General features: G+C 30.5%; 1 long non-coding RNA gene across 1 annotated transcript; it reads right to left on the bottom strand.

Moving 5' to 3' along the window:
- Positions 1 to 3,839: 3,839 nt before the first annotated feature.
- LOC127734427 (uncharacterized) lies at positions 3,840 to 10,427 on the bottom strand. Its single transcript, XR_007997597.1, has 3 exons — positions 9,985 to 10,427; positions 7,868 to 7,921; positions 3,840 to 3,905 (listed from the first exon to the last, which is right to left on the bottom strand). It is a non-coding gene; the product is annotated as an uncharacterized LOC127734427 (long non-coding RNA).
- Positions 10,428 to 19,389: the final 8,962 nt, after the last annotated feature.

Here is a 19,389-nt window from a genome sequence, read left to right as displayed (position 1 = left end):
ATTAGACCTCTATTTTGTGATGTAAAAATTGAAAAGGATTGGTTAAACAGTTCTAAGTTATTGCACCAAAACCGTTGGAGATGACCACCCACCCAAATTAGTGGGTATTAATTTCATTATCTATACTGTCATAATCCAAAAGGAGTTAGTTTGTATCATTATTGTAACTTTAGTTTTGGTCAAACTTTTTATAATCATAACAGCTTTTGCTACTTTGACTAAGGCAACAACTATTTATTTTCTATGGGAAGAAGCAAATGTCTTGTAATTTTGGACTTTCAAGAAAAACATGACATGAAATGTACACCCAAAAAAACACAAATAATAGAAGGACCCATTCAAATTAAAAAAGAATATAATATGCATTCTGAAAATCTCACCTTCATTTGAAAATATTTTCAGAGGATGTTAACACTCCACATCCTTTTTTTAAAATAAATGGTCCATAAAATAATTGACTTGAGTAAAGAAATAGCTGTACCAAGAAAGACAGTGATTTTCAAAATGTCAAACCTATACTTAAATTATGTGTAATAATACAAATATTAATTCACCTTCAATGAGATTAATCTTTCAAACACCTTTAAAGTCTCAGTTTCCTCTACAGATAACCACTGAACCATAAAAAAAGATAACATCTTAAAATCTGGTATAGTCTGATTATTGACATTATGATTAAGATATTAAAGATCATATTTTCATAATTTGACCATACATGATTTGGATGATTGCCACAACGCTTTTTTCGAAAAAAGATTTTTTTTTAAATTGTTACACTGACACTATCGTAAGATATATTTTAATTTTAGTAGTGTTATACTTTGCAATTGTATCCTAAATGAAAAAGGATACAATTGAAAAATATTAGAATTAATCTGAACTTTTCCAAAGCAAATTTTTATTAACAGAATTTTCACAAGATAAATGAAAAGAACAAATCATAAATTTGTTGCATCTGAAGCCCTTTCCTGGATAAAACTTTTATCAGGACCCCCCCCCCCCCAAAAAAAAAAATGAAAGCCTAAGGATACATAACTACCTACACAGGCAAAGAGCTTTAGGATCAAAGGGCCTTAAAGAATAACTAAATCCATTTAAGGTCAAAATTAAATGAGCATTGTTTGGTGATAAACGCCACTTTCAGCACTATTGGCTCTATGGTGACAGCCTGTATTTATTGGTGGAGGAACAGACAAGGGTAACACTTAATGCCCCCTCCGCTATTGTGGGGACATAAGGGCATAAAAATAAGAATGCTCATCTTGTCGTGCTAATACTCCATTCCTAGTTGAAAGTATTGGTAAACAGAAGTAGGCGTCTAGACTTACAACATCATTATTCAGGTTCAGTAGTAGATAGTACTGTATAAGTATGGGACGAAATTTTTTTAATTAATTCAATACATTTCTTTGTGTCAGACAAAAATTTAAAGTATTCGAAGTACATTAAAAAAATTTGAGGAAAATATTTGTTGGACTAACCGATGGACAAGGTGAATTTAGTAATCATTATAGCCAGCACTAGAAAGTTTGTCTCCCTAAAATAAAAAAAACTTACCAACAGGACTCTGGTATTTCAACCAGCTGTCAACTCTCTCTCCTTATTATAACCTGTTACAATACACACAATTCATCTTATTCAATGTAGTCTTTAAACATAAGCTTCACTGACATTTCCTCCACAGGTAATCACTTAAGTAAATACAGTCAAACAGATAATATTATTAAATCAATATAATTCATCAAGTTACCACAAACAAAAATTGGATTTAACTACTACATGCAATTTCTGTGTACTGGATAAAAACCAAAAAGGCCATGACACTGACAATTGACTTTTACTGTGGCAACCTTTTGTAACAAAACTTCATGGGATGGGGTTGATTTTTAAGGACAGAAGTAAACCTCAGTTTATAATAATAGATATCAACTCCCTTGAAGCAATGTCAATGTCTTTTAGTTAAAAATGATAATTAATGCAATCTCATTGAGTAGAAGACTTGTAAAATATTAACTAAATTCCATTAAAACTTTACCACTACCACGCGTCGAAATCTTCAGGGTGTTGGTTCACTTTACCCATTATAAATTCCACTATGATAAACAGGTGTTTAAATCTTTTATCTCTTTAAAACATATGACCTTTCTTTTATAATTTTCGTTTTTTGTCTATTGACAGTAAAATTACCATACAATATTAAACCACAAGTACTTTATAGTGTCTAATCCTCATAAAGTGATCTTCAAAATTCTTTTACATGGGTGTTAAAGTAACCTCTTATCCGATGTACTAAGTAGGTTTAAACACATCTATTACAGGCTACAAAGCTATTTAATTCTACCTTTTTCCTATCAAAAATGTTTTAAAGAAATAAATTACTTAGTTTCAAACATACAGCTTTTAGAGATCATTGGAGTTTAATCAAAGGGAATAATTTTGTTTTTTTTTAGAACCAGAATAACACTATTTTTTAACAACAAAATGGGAAAATAATTTTTGGCAAAATCTTCCATGCCCACATTCCAACCCCTAAATTTAAATGCCATCTGCTAAGAATTCATCACATATTTAGACAACAAGACGTAATTTGCTGATCTCAAGTTTGTTTATCAATCCAGATCGAATGACCCCTAGAGACTCAGCCTATAAACTATATCATTGAACTCATCTTGCCATTTCAAACAAGAAACTATACAGTTTATAGGTGGGGATCTCAATGCTCTTTAAGATATTATAAGTCTCAAAATGGCAAGGATTGGGGATTCCCACAGGGGATTTTTCTTATCTTTCATTCATTTCAACTTAATATGAAAACTAGAAAATCTATGGTTGAAGGGGTGGATATCTAAACCATTTTCAAAATGTTTTAATCTAGTCAAAAGGCAAGAATGGTGATGACCCTGGATGGTCCTATATTTCATTTGATATGTCTTGTGAACGGGGTCTTATAATAAAAATATTAGTGATAAAATAAGTTGAATAACACAATTTATACACACAAGAAATTTAAAACAATTTACATGTACATGTACCTATCCTAAAATAAATGGGGAATGTGTCCATAGGACAAAGATGCCCCCGCTTGCATATAACATTATAAAGGGACATAACTTAAGAACGGTAAAAGTGACGCTACCCAAATTTGTACTTGATCTGAGTTTTGTGATAATAAGCATTGTGTATAAGTTTCATAACATTTGGTTGAGGCAAACTTAAGTTAGATAACGGAAACGAAAAATTCAGCAATTTTTCCATTTGTAAAGGGGCACAACTCTAGAACGGTAAAAGTGACGCCACCAAAATTCAAACTCAATCTGTGTTTTGTGGTAATAAGCATTGTGTATAAGTTTCATAATACTTGGTTGAGGCACACTACAGTTAGAGAACGGAAACCAATTTTTGAACGTATGGACGTACGGACGTACAGACGGACAAGGCTAAAACTTAATGCCCCCTCCGCTATGGCGGGGGCATAAAAATGTATAGACAAAGGTGACTGGTCATGTAGATATCAATAGACTTACAGATGATCAACCCTTTGTCTTACAAAACGATTTTACTGGAAACTAAACTTAACTTGCATTTTTCTATTTATTCTTCAGAAGGATTTTAATAGGATTGTTTACCATTAAAATTCTTGATTTTCACACATTATCAAAAAACATGGCAGTCACCCCACTTCATAAACTATTTGCAGTAACCTTTTGAATTATTTGATTACTTAGTTTCAAATTGTAAAAAGGATATAGATTAAATGACTAAATGTGTTTTATCTAAATTAAAAAAAATATCAAATTTTCAACAATTATTCAGATACACTAAAAAGATAGTTAAAACTTACCTGATGGTGGTGTCTAAATAAATCAACTTGACTTTAAATGCACTTCATCTTGGACTAGTTTATTCTACAAATTAAAGTGGATGCAACATAACAGCTTAAAAATCAATAAATTCTTTATTTAAAGTTATATTCTTTATAAGTGTATACAGTTATGACCAGTTGACTCAATTTGTCACATGTAAATTTTCCCATCATATCATTATATTACGGAAGATTACACATTGCATTTTCCTTTTAATCATTACAGAAAAACATTCTTCCACTTTACTACTGTTGAAAAACAATATTTATCTATTTTTTTTAAATTAAACTATCTTGAGTGAATGGATAAATACCATAATCAACAGTATGGGGGAAAAGGGGGTGTATGGGGGTATCATTAAGGACAAAAAAGCATTTAGTTCTAACTTTCCTATTAAGATGGTGATGTTCCTCTTGTTGCATCCATGGCATGTAAATTTGTGCAGTTTGCTAGAATATTTTGTGTATTCTAACTTTATTCATAACCTTCCATTAACACAATGTGTTACTTAACTACCAAATTTTAAAGCATAATATCAAAACAAAATTTGATCATGTTCAGCATCTTATCTGTAAATATAATGTTTCTCATAAAGAAACAAATTAGCAGTATTTCTCATCCTCCTGTTTATTGTCATGTCACTAATAGAACTAAAACACTGAACAATTATATATATATAAACTCAGAAAAGATCTTCCATTTAATTTATCAATGTCAAAGGTAACAGTTGTGATATTTTAAATAATTCTTTCTTCCAATGGTCTGACAATTCTTAAACAAAATGGCCTCCAACTTATACTACCAATTTCAATTCAATTTTATGATGAGATTTCAGGAAACCTGTTTGGAGTGTTGTTTTCTGATTCATTTGGTTTTTCTTTTTGAATGGCATTCAACCATTATCTGTGTTAAAATTAGCAAGCAGATTTTGACCTTGCTTTCCAAATTATAGAGGCCATCTTTTAGTTCGCTGTGCAATTTTACTAAGGAGGGATTTTGTTGTATGTTCTTAATTTTAACCAATATGCAAGGTATTTGCTTCAGTCACATTTCTGCTACAGGTAAGCACTCAGTAAATACACAATAAAAAATCAATTCAACAAGTCTTGTGTTATCCACAAAACAGATTACCATGTTTACTTTTCATAATGATTTATCTTACATGTACAGGACCAAAACCAAAATGGTTTTTTTAGAAGACCATGACATTAATAATATGACACTGATAATTGATTTGTATTGTGTTTTTTTATCTAAGAGACTGTAAGGGACAACAATTAGATACTATTGGAAGGGGGGGGGGGGGATAATTGTGTACAAAAGTGAAAATATTTTGCCATAATAAAATATTACCCCCTCCCCATAATAAAACCACCATGTTTGCATCACCTTATTATGTAATTAGTTCAATATTTCCAACTCACAAATGTGTCAATTACGCTATTTTTGTCATTTTTGAAGACAATCTAACTTCAGCTATCTTTCTAATGTCAACTTTCAGATATTATTCATCATGTTCATATGTTATATATCTAAGCAACAACAGTGCACACGCTGAAATGTCTCGCCTTCTTTACTAACCATTGATTTTATGTTGATAGTCCTAAATATAAAACTTTACTACAAGTAACACATAAACTTAACATGATCCAAGAAAATGAGGTCATGGTCAGATAATCCAAACGAGAAATACATGTACACCTTACAATCATTCAATAAACCAAACATAGTTGACCTATTGCTTATAGTTTCTAAGAAACAGTCTTAACCAAGAAAACTTAACATTGACCAATGAACCATGAAAATGAGGTGAAGGTCAGATGATACCTGCCAGACAGACATTTACACCTTACAATCCTTCCATACAACAAATATAGTTGATCTATTGCTTAAAGTTGAAGAAAAACAGACCAAAACAGAAAAACTTAACACTGAGAAATGAACCATGAAAATGGGGTCAAGGTCAAATAAAACCTGCCAGACTGACATGTACATCATAAAATATTTCCATACACCAAATATAGTTGTCCTATTGCATATAGTATTAGAAAAAAAGACCAAAACTCAAATACATAACTTTGACCTCTGAACCATGAAAATGAGGTCAAGGTCAGATGACACCTACCAGTTGGACATGTACACCTTACAATCATTCCATATACCAAATATAGTAGACCTACCGGTACTGCTTATAGTATCTGATATATGGACTTGACCACGAAAACTTAACCTTGCTCACTGATCCATGAAATGAGGTCGAGGTCAAATGAAAATTGTCTGACGGACATGAGGATCTTGCAAGGTACGCACATACTAACTATATTATCCTATTACTCATAATAAGAAAGAAATTAACATTACAAAAAATGTTGACTTTTTTTTCAAGTAGTCACTAAATAATGAAAATGAGGTCAAGGACAATGGACATATGACAGATGGAAACTTCGTAACATAAGGCATCTATATACAAAGTATGAAGCATCCAGGTCTTCTAGCTTCTAAAATATAAAGCTTTTAAGAAGTTAGCTTAAGTCGCAGGCTCGACAAAAACCACCTCTTTTTGTAATGCTACATTTTTTAAGCCAAAAGGACCCTTATCACACCTCTTCATATGCAGTTATAATAAAAATATTGGTGAAAAAACAACTTGAATAACATAATTTATACACATTAGAAATTTTTAACAATTACATGTACCTGAGGTAGTAAAGACATATATAACCTGTCATGTAAAGATCGATAGACAAGTTTTGGGAGAATCAACACACAAACCCTTGATCTTACAAAGGATTTTACTGGAAATTAAACTTTACTGGAATTTTACCATTACTCTTCAAAAGGATTTTAATAGTAGATTCACTTACCATTAAAATCGATCATTGCTTCTCACAAATCTCAAAAATGAATCATATAAATCATTACAGTCATAAACTATTTGCAGTAGCCGTTTGAAATATTTGGTTACGGTACAAAGTTTCAAATTATACATGTATTGCATTATTTAATTGTGTATTTGTGTAAAATATTTATACTCAGATTCACTTATAAGATGACAAACCACCTGTTCAAATTTTGATCCTATTGTGTAAGTCAATCTACTTGACTTTCCATGCATGGTGATGATTAGCTTGGGTTAACTTAAGTTTATTCTACCTAGTGGGTGTGACAGTATGAAAAAGCACTACAAATGTGATTAACATTAAAACCAATAAATCCACTATCTACTGTACTAGTTTTATTATAAAACATTGTTAACTTTGGGCAGATAATTTCTTTAAAACAGATTCTTTAAACATTTAAACCAGTTCTGATCAGTTTGACAAATTTTGATCACAACTTAAGTCATATTAATTAAATTTGTTGTATATAATTTACCACCATATCTTTAAAGACCATTGCACTTTGAATTTTCCTTTAAATCGTTAGGGAAACAGACTCTACCACTTTACCCTGTTGAAAACAATATTTATTCAGTTTCGATAGTTAAATTTTCAATTTTTCAAATTTTTAACCTATCTTGAATCGCTAAAAATCATTAATCAATAGACTGGGGAGGAAGAATCTATACTTATAATAACTTCTATATTGATAATAAAGGATAAAAGTGAGGATTTTAAATTTCGACATAACAAACTTCCCTGTTTATTTGGCGATATTCCTCTTATTGCATCAATAATTATTTTCAGCTAGTACTGTTTGCTAGAATTTTTCTAATGAAGCTGACTTTCATCATAACCTTACATTTTTATTAACACATGTAACTTATGAATAATTTCAGATAATCCACCCTTCCAGAGCAGCACCTGGAATCACCGGAGTTTTTTGTAGGGTTCATGTTGCTTAGTCTTCATTTTTCATGTAGTGCTTTGTAAACTAGTTTGTCTTTTCATTGTCATTCTATTTTGGCAGTGACATAGTCAGTTTATCTTTGACTAATGAGTTTTGAATGTCCCCTTGGTATCTTTTTCCTGTTTTTTTTTCTATAATATAATGTGATGACTTACCTGTTCAAAAACTTATCCTGAGATCTAAGCTCAGCAGATTGGAATAGTTTTTTTCTACAAAGAAGATGAAACTTTATTATAAAAAGCCCACTTAAATGGGAAAAATTAAATAAATCAATAAATAAATAATAAATCTGCACATGATTTTAATCACATATCAAATAGGTGTTATACAAACAGATGAGTATCTCTTTAAACCATTTGACATCTCTTTATTTACCTAGGAGTTAAAACTTATTAAAAACCTTAAATATTGACAAAACAATAACTTTATCTAACAACAAATATTTAAGAAATGTAGACAATTTTATACATACATTTAATTACTTTATAGATAGTTGTGTGTTAATGTCATAATCTTGATTTGAGACCTTTATGGCCTTTTAATAATGAAATATAAATAAAATATAATGACTGAATAGTACTGACTGATGTATCATCAAAAGGAGAACAAATTAACATTAAATCCAATAGGTAGGTTCTGTTAAGTTGTTCAACTAGGATGAAGTGCATAAATTTCTATTCACTGGGAAATGAGGGGATGTTGGATAGGGGCAGACAATTAGCCTTGCAAAAGGCCACTTTGTGGAACCCTCAAAGTTGTTGCAAGTGTTTTTGATGTGCAGAGAGGGTAGCACTCTCCATACATGAAAAATTCGTAAGGGTTCCGCGGAACCCAGTGTCTCGCCTACTTTTGCTGTTAATCGCCGGCTCAACAAAAATGAGGAAAAAAATTAATAAAAATATTCCTCTCTATACTATCTTTTGATTGTAAGTAGCTTCTGTCCAATTTTGGTAAAAATCCAGGATAGTTTATGAATATAATAAATGTTTTAAAAACTTAAACTGCAGACTGTATGTAATGTTAACTGGAAGAAAAACTAAGTCCATTTTTAAGTAAAATACGGAAAAAATGGAACAAAATTTTAACAAAATTTCCTTCTAGATACTAGCTTTTAATCATAAACAAGCTTCTGTCCAAGTTTGGTACAAATCCAGGATAGTTTAAGAAAGTTGTTAAAATTTAAAAAAACTTTAACCACAGAGTGAATGTAATGTTAAGTGGCAGAAAAACTAAGTCAATTTATAAGTAAAATACGGAAAAAATGGAATTTTTTTTTTTACAAAATTTACTTCTGGATACTATCTTATGATCATAAACAAGCTTCTTTCCAAGTTTGGTAGAAATCCAGGATAGTTTAAGAAAGTTATTAAAATTTCAAAAACTTTTAACCACAGAGTGAATATTTGTGGACGCCAACGACGACGCCGACGGAATGTAGGATCGCTATGTCTCGCTTTTTCGACAAAAGTCGAAGGCTCGACAAAAATCAGATTTATAACAGGAATATTAGGAAATCATTTCCCATCATTTATTTTGTAATATAAACTATACTTGTAACTGGATTTCATTTGTAATCTAGGACTAATATATACAATGAGTGATATCAGGAGCTGCTCCAGAAGGGTAGTTTATCTGAAATTATTCATAAGTCTTTGTTACCTTTAACCCTGTAAATTATAGGGTTTTTTCTTCAAAAAGTTATATGTTGTTGATACATAAATTTCTGTTTTAATGATGTAAAATAATAATAGGGTCACCGACTTCGTTTTCACAGTATACTTCATTCAAAGTGGTGTTCTAGGAGAAACACCACAAAACGTCTAAATAAGCGTAATGTCACTGCTTTATAAGCTGTAAAATGTAGATTTTGTCGATTTTATGTGCTTTCTATACAAATCCTTATATATTTTGAAAGAATTCAGAATTTCAGAGAATAAAAGAGATAAATGCATTATTTTTTCGATTTTCAGTTTAGTTCAACAAGCCAAAGTCGTATGCAAAATTTTACAAAATCTGCACATAGCACATTTAATGTTCATTGACCTTATCTCCATCTTAGCATTTAGATGTGCCCATTCTGCCAAATGACCCCAAAAACATTTCAAATCGGAAAATCCTATTTCCTGAAATAAAGCAATGGTCTAGTCCTTGCTTGAGTAAGGGAAATCCTGAAATAAAGCATCAATTTTGTATGTAAAGCTATTCAGCGTAACCCATATATCTAACATTCAGACTTGAAGCAGTTTCAAAATTTTGTAATCAATATACTTACCCAGTTGTTTTTAATATCAGGTTAGCTGAATTATCAAAAAATGCTACAGATAGTCCCAGGATAGCAAATAATACTGTTAGTACTGTAAAAAAATCATCCTCAACCTCTATTGGCACTTCAGCTGTAAAAAGATGTTACTTTTTTAACCTAATATCTTTAGACTTAAATCACTTTTTTCTCACTAAATATAGATCATAATAGTAAAATTCAAGTTGTACTGTTCAGGTAGATGTATGAAGATAAAAATTCACTGAATGTCAAATGTTTTACTTGTCAATGTATAATCCATGAATCTACAATATTTGACATTTCTTTATACAATTATCAAAATCCTTCTGGTTAAAGATACTTCCAGCATTTAAAAAAACAAGTTATAACTCTACGGCCATACTGTTCTTATAGTAAACTGTTGCATGGTGTAAACTGGAACTACTCTCTGATTGGCTGATGAGTGATCATGACGTGAAATATATACTATTATAAATATGTTTATAGTAAACTGAAGTATAGTGTAAACCGGAACTACTCTCTGATGGGGTTAATCTAGCATTAAAATAATTACACACACTATAAAACAAAACAATAGCTATGTGACAACGCAAAATCAATTATCTTTTTAATTTGTTTGTTTTAAAAACCTAAGGCACACTCTTCTCCTTTTGATTGACAGCCCTGATATGGGGTTTTGTAAACTTAAGTGGTTATAATACAAGTTCAAGTTCAAAGTTCAAAAGCTTTATTTATAGAACAAATGTTAGTATACATGACTAAGTGTTAAAAACTTGAACTTTTTAGTGAGGAAAACCTTCTGTGAACTGAATTTAAGTCATTTACTGTGTCAGGAAAATATGGATACTAATTATGTTGTAAAACATTTTATGTCAAAATTACACAATTATAAACATGTTGATAATTGGAGCCCTTTTTTACATTCTGATAAATCTATATCGGGTAGTGGCACCAATAAGCTACGAACTTACAAATTGTTTACAGAAAATTTTGAACCTGAAGAATACTGTAAAATAGCTTTGCTTTTCAGTCACAAAACTGCTTTCGCCAAATTTAGATGTGGTGTTGCCCCACTGAGGATTGAAACTGGGAGATACGAAAATATTGTTTATATTATGTTGCTGAAACTTTGAATGAAAATTTTAATACTTTAGATGACAACCAAAAGTTAGTGTTTTTATTCTCAGATGTAAATATGATACCTGTGTGTGCCAAAACCTGTTATTTGATTTTAAGAAGACGTAGAAATTTTATATATTGTAAATAGTTTATTATTTCATATTGTTTAATGTAGTATATCTATGCATTTTAATAGTCTCTTATAGTTCTGAAAGAATTGCTTTCATTTCATTTAGTATTATTTTACAATTTATAAATATTGATTGTACTTGTTGAGAGATGAGACTTTAATAAAACTTTGAATTGAATTGATCATACATTTCTTTCCAGAACTCAAAATTATTCCAGATTCATATAATTTCTTGTCATTACATGAAGCATACATATAAGATATCAAGAGTCCAATACTACAGTAGACCTTGCATCTAGAATCTACCTTTTGCATTTCACTGATAACTTGTTCAAGTTCTTAATATGCATGAAAGATTTGTCACTGGACGTGAAGTAAGTAAGAATATATATCGCAAATAATGTTCCATTAATAATTGTTGTAGAAGTGGATCAGGATAACCACATATATCAAATTATATATACTCTTTGTGTTCCCATTAAATGGAAATAAAACATCTTCTTCTTCTACAAAATGAATATACAGCCTAGTTAATATATAGATTTATTACTTTGTTTACAGTACACTGCACAATTATCCTATCACTACAAAAGTCAAAAAGTCTGAAAAGACCAGTTTTTGTCTGAATTTGCATGAATTTTTACTCGACATTCTTAATTTGTCTAAATAATTTTTAAAAATTCTTGACATAGTATGAATTTGTCTAATAAGGTTCTTGATTTTTCTTGACAAGTGTCTTGACAGTATGAACATTGTCTTAAAATTTCTCGACACTTCCTGTATCATCTGATAAGAGTCTGGATTAGTCTCGACCAATTCTTGACTGTCTTAAATTTGTCTCGATCTGTCTTGACATATTCTTGACATTCTTAATAATGTCTGAATATGTCTCGACATATTCTTGACATTCTAAATAATGTCTGAATATGTCTCGACACATTCTTGACAGTCTTAAATATGTCTTGACACTATCTCAACAGTATAAATTTCGCCTGAAATGTGAACAGACTTATTCTGCACTGTTTATGACATTATATTGCTGTTATATACTCCTTTTTATTATGGCTAAACTAAACTTTGAAGAATCAAGGATTAATTTGGTATAGTAAGATACCCTTTTGGTGCAACTAAGTTGGAATACCCTGAATAATCCCCCATGTAATTTAATTTAATTTTGATTTATTTTTATTAAACATTTAAGTAATTGTTTTCACTAGGAATATAAGTCGAAGGTATTGACAAACTTTTTGTCCTATCAAATTTGTGACTTTATGTCCTGTGACTTTTTGTCCTGTGACTTTCTGTCCGTTTACCTTGACAAACAACATTTAGATTTTTGCCGTTCGCAAAACTGCCAGTCAAATTTGCTTGACTAAAATAGGGGTCTTGTATCTCTTTTGGACCCCACAATTCATCTTTTGGGTTTGTGTGGCTAAAAAAAGAGGGCGGGGGGGGGGGGGGGGGGGGGGGGTTTTCGTTAAGGTCAAAGAATTTGTTCCCATCTTGATTCAAAAACCTTATTCATTTTTTAGAACAACCCAAAAACATTTTTTATTCAAATTTGAGTGTTGAATTTTATAATTTTTTTTATCAAAAATAAATATTTGTGATAACTCCTTCCTGAAAGGAAAAAATGTTTAGATCTATATTATGCATGTCTGTTTGAGAACCATTTCATAAGACCGATGATTTCTATAGAAATCATTGATGGAACCCATTATAAATACATTTTTTTTATTATTCCTGGAGTAGATAATAATTTTCTTTTAATCTTTGGGAATTATTCAATTTGTTTTTATGTTAAAATAATTAACTTCATAATTTTGATGAAGAAAATCCATTTCAATTCAATTTTTTTTCATCAAAATGATGATTTTCATTTTCATCTATCAACAAACTTTTGTAGTGGCATGGTCAGTCAACTGATAAGTTGTATGGCTGATTACAGGTAAAGCAATAACTTCTATTTGACAGTTGTGTGTACTCTGGGGTGTGGAATACCTTAATTTTATGGGGAACATCCTGTCCATGTGTAATACTTAATATATTCCAACAGATGACATTACACAAATTTTTCTTCTGTTAAATGAATGATTTGTATATCATCATAATTTGCTATTTATATAAACCACATTTTGGTATAATAATTATGAATATTATGAATGTAGAATGAAATATGTTTACAGTATGATTGGTTTGAATCATTTAATTTATAAGATTTAGGAATCAAAATTTGTAATTATTTAAAAACCGACATTGAAATTGTTTTATATCAACACACCCACATTTGAATTATTTTAAACTTTAGATTTCATAGCCATATTTGCATTTGTAAAAATATTTATATACCCAAATTTTCAATTATTTTACATGCCCAACTTTTATTTTTGTTGTAAAGAAGTGTAACTTGAAACAACAGTATATCATATAAAGAGAAATAAAGATTAAAGTTATATCATGAATATTGGTCATGATTTGTAAAACTCAGAACTGTCAAGTAAATTTAAGACACCATTCAAAATGTTCAGAATATGTCAAGCAATACTGAGAAAAAATAAGAATGTCGAGAATATGTCGAGAAATTTCAAGACAGTATTCAAATGTCAAGAATTTGTCAAGAAATTTTAAGACCATATTCAGAATGTCGAGAATATGTCGAGTAAATTTCATACAAATTTAATATAAATGAGAATTTGTCAAGAAAAATTAAGACACAAGTCATACTTTTGGAGAATGTCGAGTAAAAGTTCATGCAAATTAAGACAAAAACTGGTCTTTTCAGACTTTTAGACTTTTGTAGTGTATGCATGTATGGGAAAGGTCTATATTTGATTTGTATCTTTTGTATAACTATTACATGGAATCAAATTACCGTAATCATCTTCAAAAAAGAAGTGATTTGTGATCATATAGTTTCTTTTAATTTAGCAAATAGAATTTTTAGCCGTATAGAAATATTGCGTATGAGTAGTGCATGTGCATTTTATACCTAAAGCAATATCATTTACACGACAGTTGATATAGTAAAAGTATCATGTTTCAATGTAATATGTACTAAGTTCTGATGTTATCACATTTAAAAAAAGAAAAATGAAAAACAAGTAAAAAAAAACATCTTAAAAATATGTTAAATTATTGATCTGCCTTCACTGTTTGCAACAATGATTACCGAACATGAAAATATTCTTATTGAAACAGGATATCTATTGTAACTTTATGAATTAAAAGATGGACACTAGCAATAAATAACATCATGGATGACTTAAGTTGTAAAAGTTTTTAATTCAGAATAATTTACATATTATAAATTGAAGTAATATACCTGTATGTCAATATGTTTGTAGTTGTCGTTGTTGGTAAACGTTCAGCAACTAGATTCTGATGATGTTCTCAACTTCCTTGTCTGGGTTGATCTACTTATTGTCTGGACGATAGCTATACATTTTTCTTGACTTCACCTGATTTTTCCTGACTTTGAAATATCAATTTGACCCATACTACAACAGAAGCTGTTTTAACCCAAATTTTCCTCTATATGTCTGACAATATAAAGCACATAAAATTGAAAATTATTTTATACTGTACAGAAATATCAAAAGTGCAGTAAGCAATCATTATTAAAAGCATATAAAGCCGTTTAAAACACATAAGCAGTTATAGCACATTAAGTCGAAAAGCACAATAAATTAAAGCATTAATTATATGCAGGCATTGCATTTGGCATGAACTACCATTCCAGGTAACAGTAAGTTTAGAAATTGGTTAAAATTGTTTTCTCTAAAACTCGGGGGTAGTTCATTCCAAATTTTTGCAGCTCACACTGTAGCGAAAAGAATTGATGCCATAGCTTGAAGTTCTAACCTAGGGCTGTTCAACTGTATTTCTATATCTAAAGGAATATCTATGATTTTTAATATTAATGAAATCATGTAAATATGATGGACTCTTTTAAGTTTATAACTTTAAAAGTTTCTATAGCTATTGCTTGTAATCTTCTTACTTTAGAGCTCTTTTTCTAATGCTTGTAGTTTAAAGGTTTGGTTGACTTGCTTGCGTTGTTTTAAAATGTTTGCTCAAGCATTGTAATTATGATTGACATTTGCAATCAATAGATAGGCGGGGCTTCAGCTTGTATAAATTGCACTTGAATGTTATTGGATGTTAAGTATAATGCAGAGTATAATGTATACAAGCTGAAGCCCCGCCTATCTTTTGATTGCCAATGTCAATCTAAATTACAATGGTTGAGCAAACATTTATACAAACAAAGCAAGCAAGTCAACCAAACCTTTAAACTACAAGCATTAGAGAAAGAACTCTAAGAGATGGAAGTTTTGACTTATGTTAAAGATCACATGCTATTATAATCCTCATATACAAACCTCGAGACTCTCTATTGGATTTTTCCATCTAACTGTGCTTTTTTCACTACAAAAATGCCAGGTGACTGGGCAATAATTAAGATTAGACAAAAGAAAAGAAACATAACTTGTTAAACATCCAAGTCTATATCTACCAATATGTTTACAAACATTAAGTTGACGAGAGGCTTTCTTACAAATCTCAGATATATATATATTTATCTAAATTTAACCTATAATCTAGTGTCATTCCCAGTAGCTTGATATCATTTTCACATTCTAATATATTTCCTTTAAGATTAAAAACAACATCATGATTAAAATTTTTTCACAAATTGCAATAATAAATTTTAATAAAGGGTTCAGGTGGAGTTTGGATACAAAATGGGTACCCTTAAATAAAGCAATGGTATCATCCTTGCTTTAGTAAGGGAAACCCTGAAAACAAATCAAACCAAAAATCAAAATAGGAAGTGCACAATGGTATTATATGAAAAAGATTCTGAGAAAGTCTTATTAAATAATATTAGATATTTAGGAGAAGTGGATACAAATGTGTACTTTAGACAGAAAATGTGCAGATATGACAGCATCCACGTCATCCCAAAGTATACCCCAAAAATTATTCTTGTGAGAATTGATTCTGTGATTTCTTTTTTATAAAATTATGTCAAGCGGTTCAGGAGCAGTTTCGGATAGAAATTTTGGACAGAGGAAGAACTCCACTTCCTGCTTTAGAAACATTATCATCAATAAAACCTTTTTTACATATAGAATAACCATACATTGTCTCGAAATATAAATTTTACTTGTACAAGGCTTAAAAACAGGTAGAAAGCGAGGATTTGCCGAGCATTTCTATTCTACAAATAAAATTTATATTTCGAGACAATTTATGATTATTCTCTATATACTGCAACTCCTTCAACTGTTCCAAATGAAATATTTAGGGTAAAAACCATCATTTTTGAATTTGGAGCAAACAACCTAAAAATTCTGTGAACCTGTACTTTTAATGACGTCATAAATAAAACTCTATGGAAACGCATTGTCAACGTCATAAACAAGGAGATATATGGTCAGTGACTGTATATCACAAATGATTATACAGTCAATGCAATTTGACTGCGCAAATAGCACAGCGGCACTAAATAATGTTAAGAGTTATCACATTTGTGTGGCCTTGACCTGGGACATGTTCTCATTAAAGATCTTTATAGTTTTGTTTTGCACATTTACATTGTAAAATATCACCTGCAAGTTGCAATAGCTTCACACTATGTCCAGCTGCTGTTATATTACAGTCTCTTCATTAAAATTGAGAATGGAAATGGGGAATGTGTCAAAGAGACAACAACCCGACCATAGAGCAGACAACAGCCGAAGGCCACCAATGGGTCTTCAATGCAGCGAGAAACTCCCGAACCCAGAGGCGTCCTTCAGCTGGCCTCTAAACAAATATGTATACTAGTTCAGTGATAATGGACGTCATACTAAACTCCAAATTATACACAAGAAACTAAAATTAAAAATGATTCATTGTCCATTTGACATTTTTTTTATGTTTGGTTGTCTTACAAGAAGTATGTTTGTAAAGTCTGCCCTCCTATTGTGAAATTGCTGATAAGTTTTCCTCTCATTGTGTTGATGCAAATAAGTTTAGTTCAAAGCTCATAGGAGAGGAATTTGTATAAGGGACTTGTCACTTGTATTCCAATCCCTGCATTGTATTGCTGTTTGAGTTTATTTACTTGTTTTCTAAATAAAATATTGTTTATACTAACAGTCGTAAGCCTTGAGCTTACAAAAATTTCAGAGGGACTGAGCAAAATATTGATGTAGGGATGTAACAATAAAAGACTGATACTATCTTAACACTGGTAAAGGGTTCCATGAATTAGAGTGTTAGGCATTTGACTTATGCTGTCAGCGTAAAAGTTAACTTATGTTAATTTTATGTTGTGTCAAATTTTTTTTCAGTTATATTCATTGATAACTTTTATAGACTCTGGATAATTTAGAACTTGATATATTTTTTTTTTTTGAAGACTATGTTATGATGTCTTTTAAATTATTTTCTGTGGGTTGTTGTCTCATTGATGTATACCCCACATCTCATTTATTTACGTATTGTAATTAAATCAAGTCCATCATCAGTAAAAACAGAAAATGAAAGCATTTGTCAGCATAGAAGGGTTAAGATTGCTTTCATTTTGCACTGAGAAATGCATTGTTTTGAGAAATGAACAAATTTAGGGAATATAATTTGAATTGGAGTTGTCTTCCTATGTCCATAAATGTCGGTTGGATAGATAGATTTATACACCTAGCACTACTTTCTATTTATATACCAAACACTACTTTTAAGTCATGTAATTTTGAATTGAATAGTTTGTCTTGTCAAATATTGTATAGATTATTTTGTAGGCATTTAATAACAAATTGAGTCATCATTAAACATGCTCTAAATCATTTAATTTAATCCAAGTCTGGAACATCAAATATAATAAAAATATTGACGGTCCATTTCAGCTAACAAATTTAAGTTCTGTAACTCAAGAACAACATGTCTGAAATCATATAAAAGTGGAAAGGAAGTAGCACTAACCAGTAACAAGATATTTATAAAATTACACAGTAGTATGGCGATAAAAACATTTTTTGCAAAAGACTAACAAAAAATGCCTTTTTGCCCCTTAAATTTTAAGTCTCACAACTAAACTCAAACGAAAATTTAAAATAGATCTTTTTTTTTCACCAAGGTAATTTTAGCGGTTTCTAAAGCTGTTGGAATAAAAGAACCAAGTTCCAATGTCCCCCATGTTGCACATATTTTATATTTCCAAGGGGCATAACTCTTTTTAAAAAAGTCAATCGTCCACCATTATAGAACTTGTCCAAGATATTGCTGATATTAACCTATAGTATAAGTTTTATAAAAATCTGGCAAGAATTGTACCCACGAGAGTGCTAACGAGGCCATTTTTCATAAATTTAATATTTCCAAGGGGCATAACTCTTTTAAAATAAAATGCTTCGCTGGGCGCAGCTTGATACGACCGCAGAGGTCAAACCCTGAACAGTTGGGGCAAGTATGGACACAACATTCAAGCTTGATACAGCTCTGAATTTGGATTGTGATTAAATATTTGACACAGCATAGGTTTCTGACACAGAAAGAATGTGGTCTAAGAACTTCAATTTTTTTAATTTACCTATTATGGTCCAATGTCCAAAATCAAAATACATGGTTAGATTCAGCATATCAAAGAACCCCATATATTCAATTTTTGTTGAAATCAAACAAAGTTTAATTTTGGACCCCAACTTGGACCAACTTGAAAACTGGTCCCATAATCAAAAATCTAAACACATGTTTAGATTCAGCATATCAAAGTACCCAAAGAATTCAATTTTTGTTAAAATCAAACTAAGTTTAATTTTGGACCCTTTGGACCTTAATGTAGACAAATTTAAAAAACGGGACCCAAAATTAAAAATCTAAAAACACGGTTAGATTTGGCATATCAAAGAACCCCAATAATTCAATTTTTGATGAAATCAAACAAAGTTTAATTTTGGACCCTTTTGACCTCAATATGAACCAATTTGATAGCGGGCCCACAAATAAAAAATCTAAATACATGGTAAGATTCAGCATATCAAAGAACCCCATATATTCAATTTTTGTTGAAATCAAACAAAGTTTAATTTTGGACCCCAATTTGGACCAACTTGAAAACTGGGCCAAAAATCTAAAATCTAAATACATGTTTAGATTCAGCA

This window comes from Mytilus californianus, unplaced genomic scaffold (assembly GCF_021869535.1).
Source record: "Mytilus californianus isolate M0D057914Y unplaced genomic scaffold, xbMytCali1.0.p SCAF_3, whole genome shotgun sequence".
Classification (NCBI taxonomy): domain Eukaryota; kingdom Metazoa; phylum Mollusca; class Bivalvia; order Mytilida; family Mytilidae; genus Mytilus; species Mytilus californianus.
Note: the sequence above shows the minus strand (reverse complement) of the source record. Positions and strands in the feature narration are given on the sequence as shown.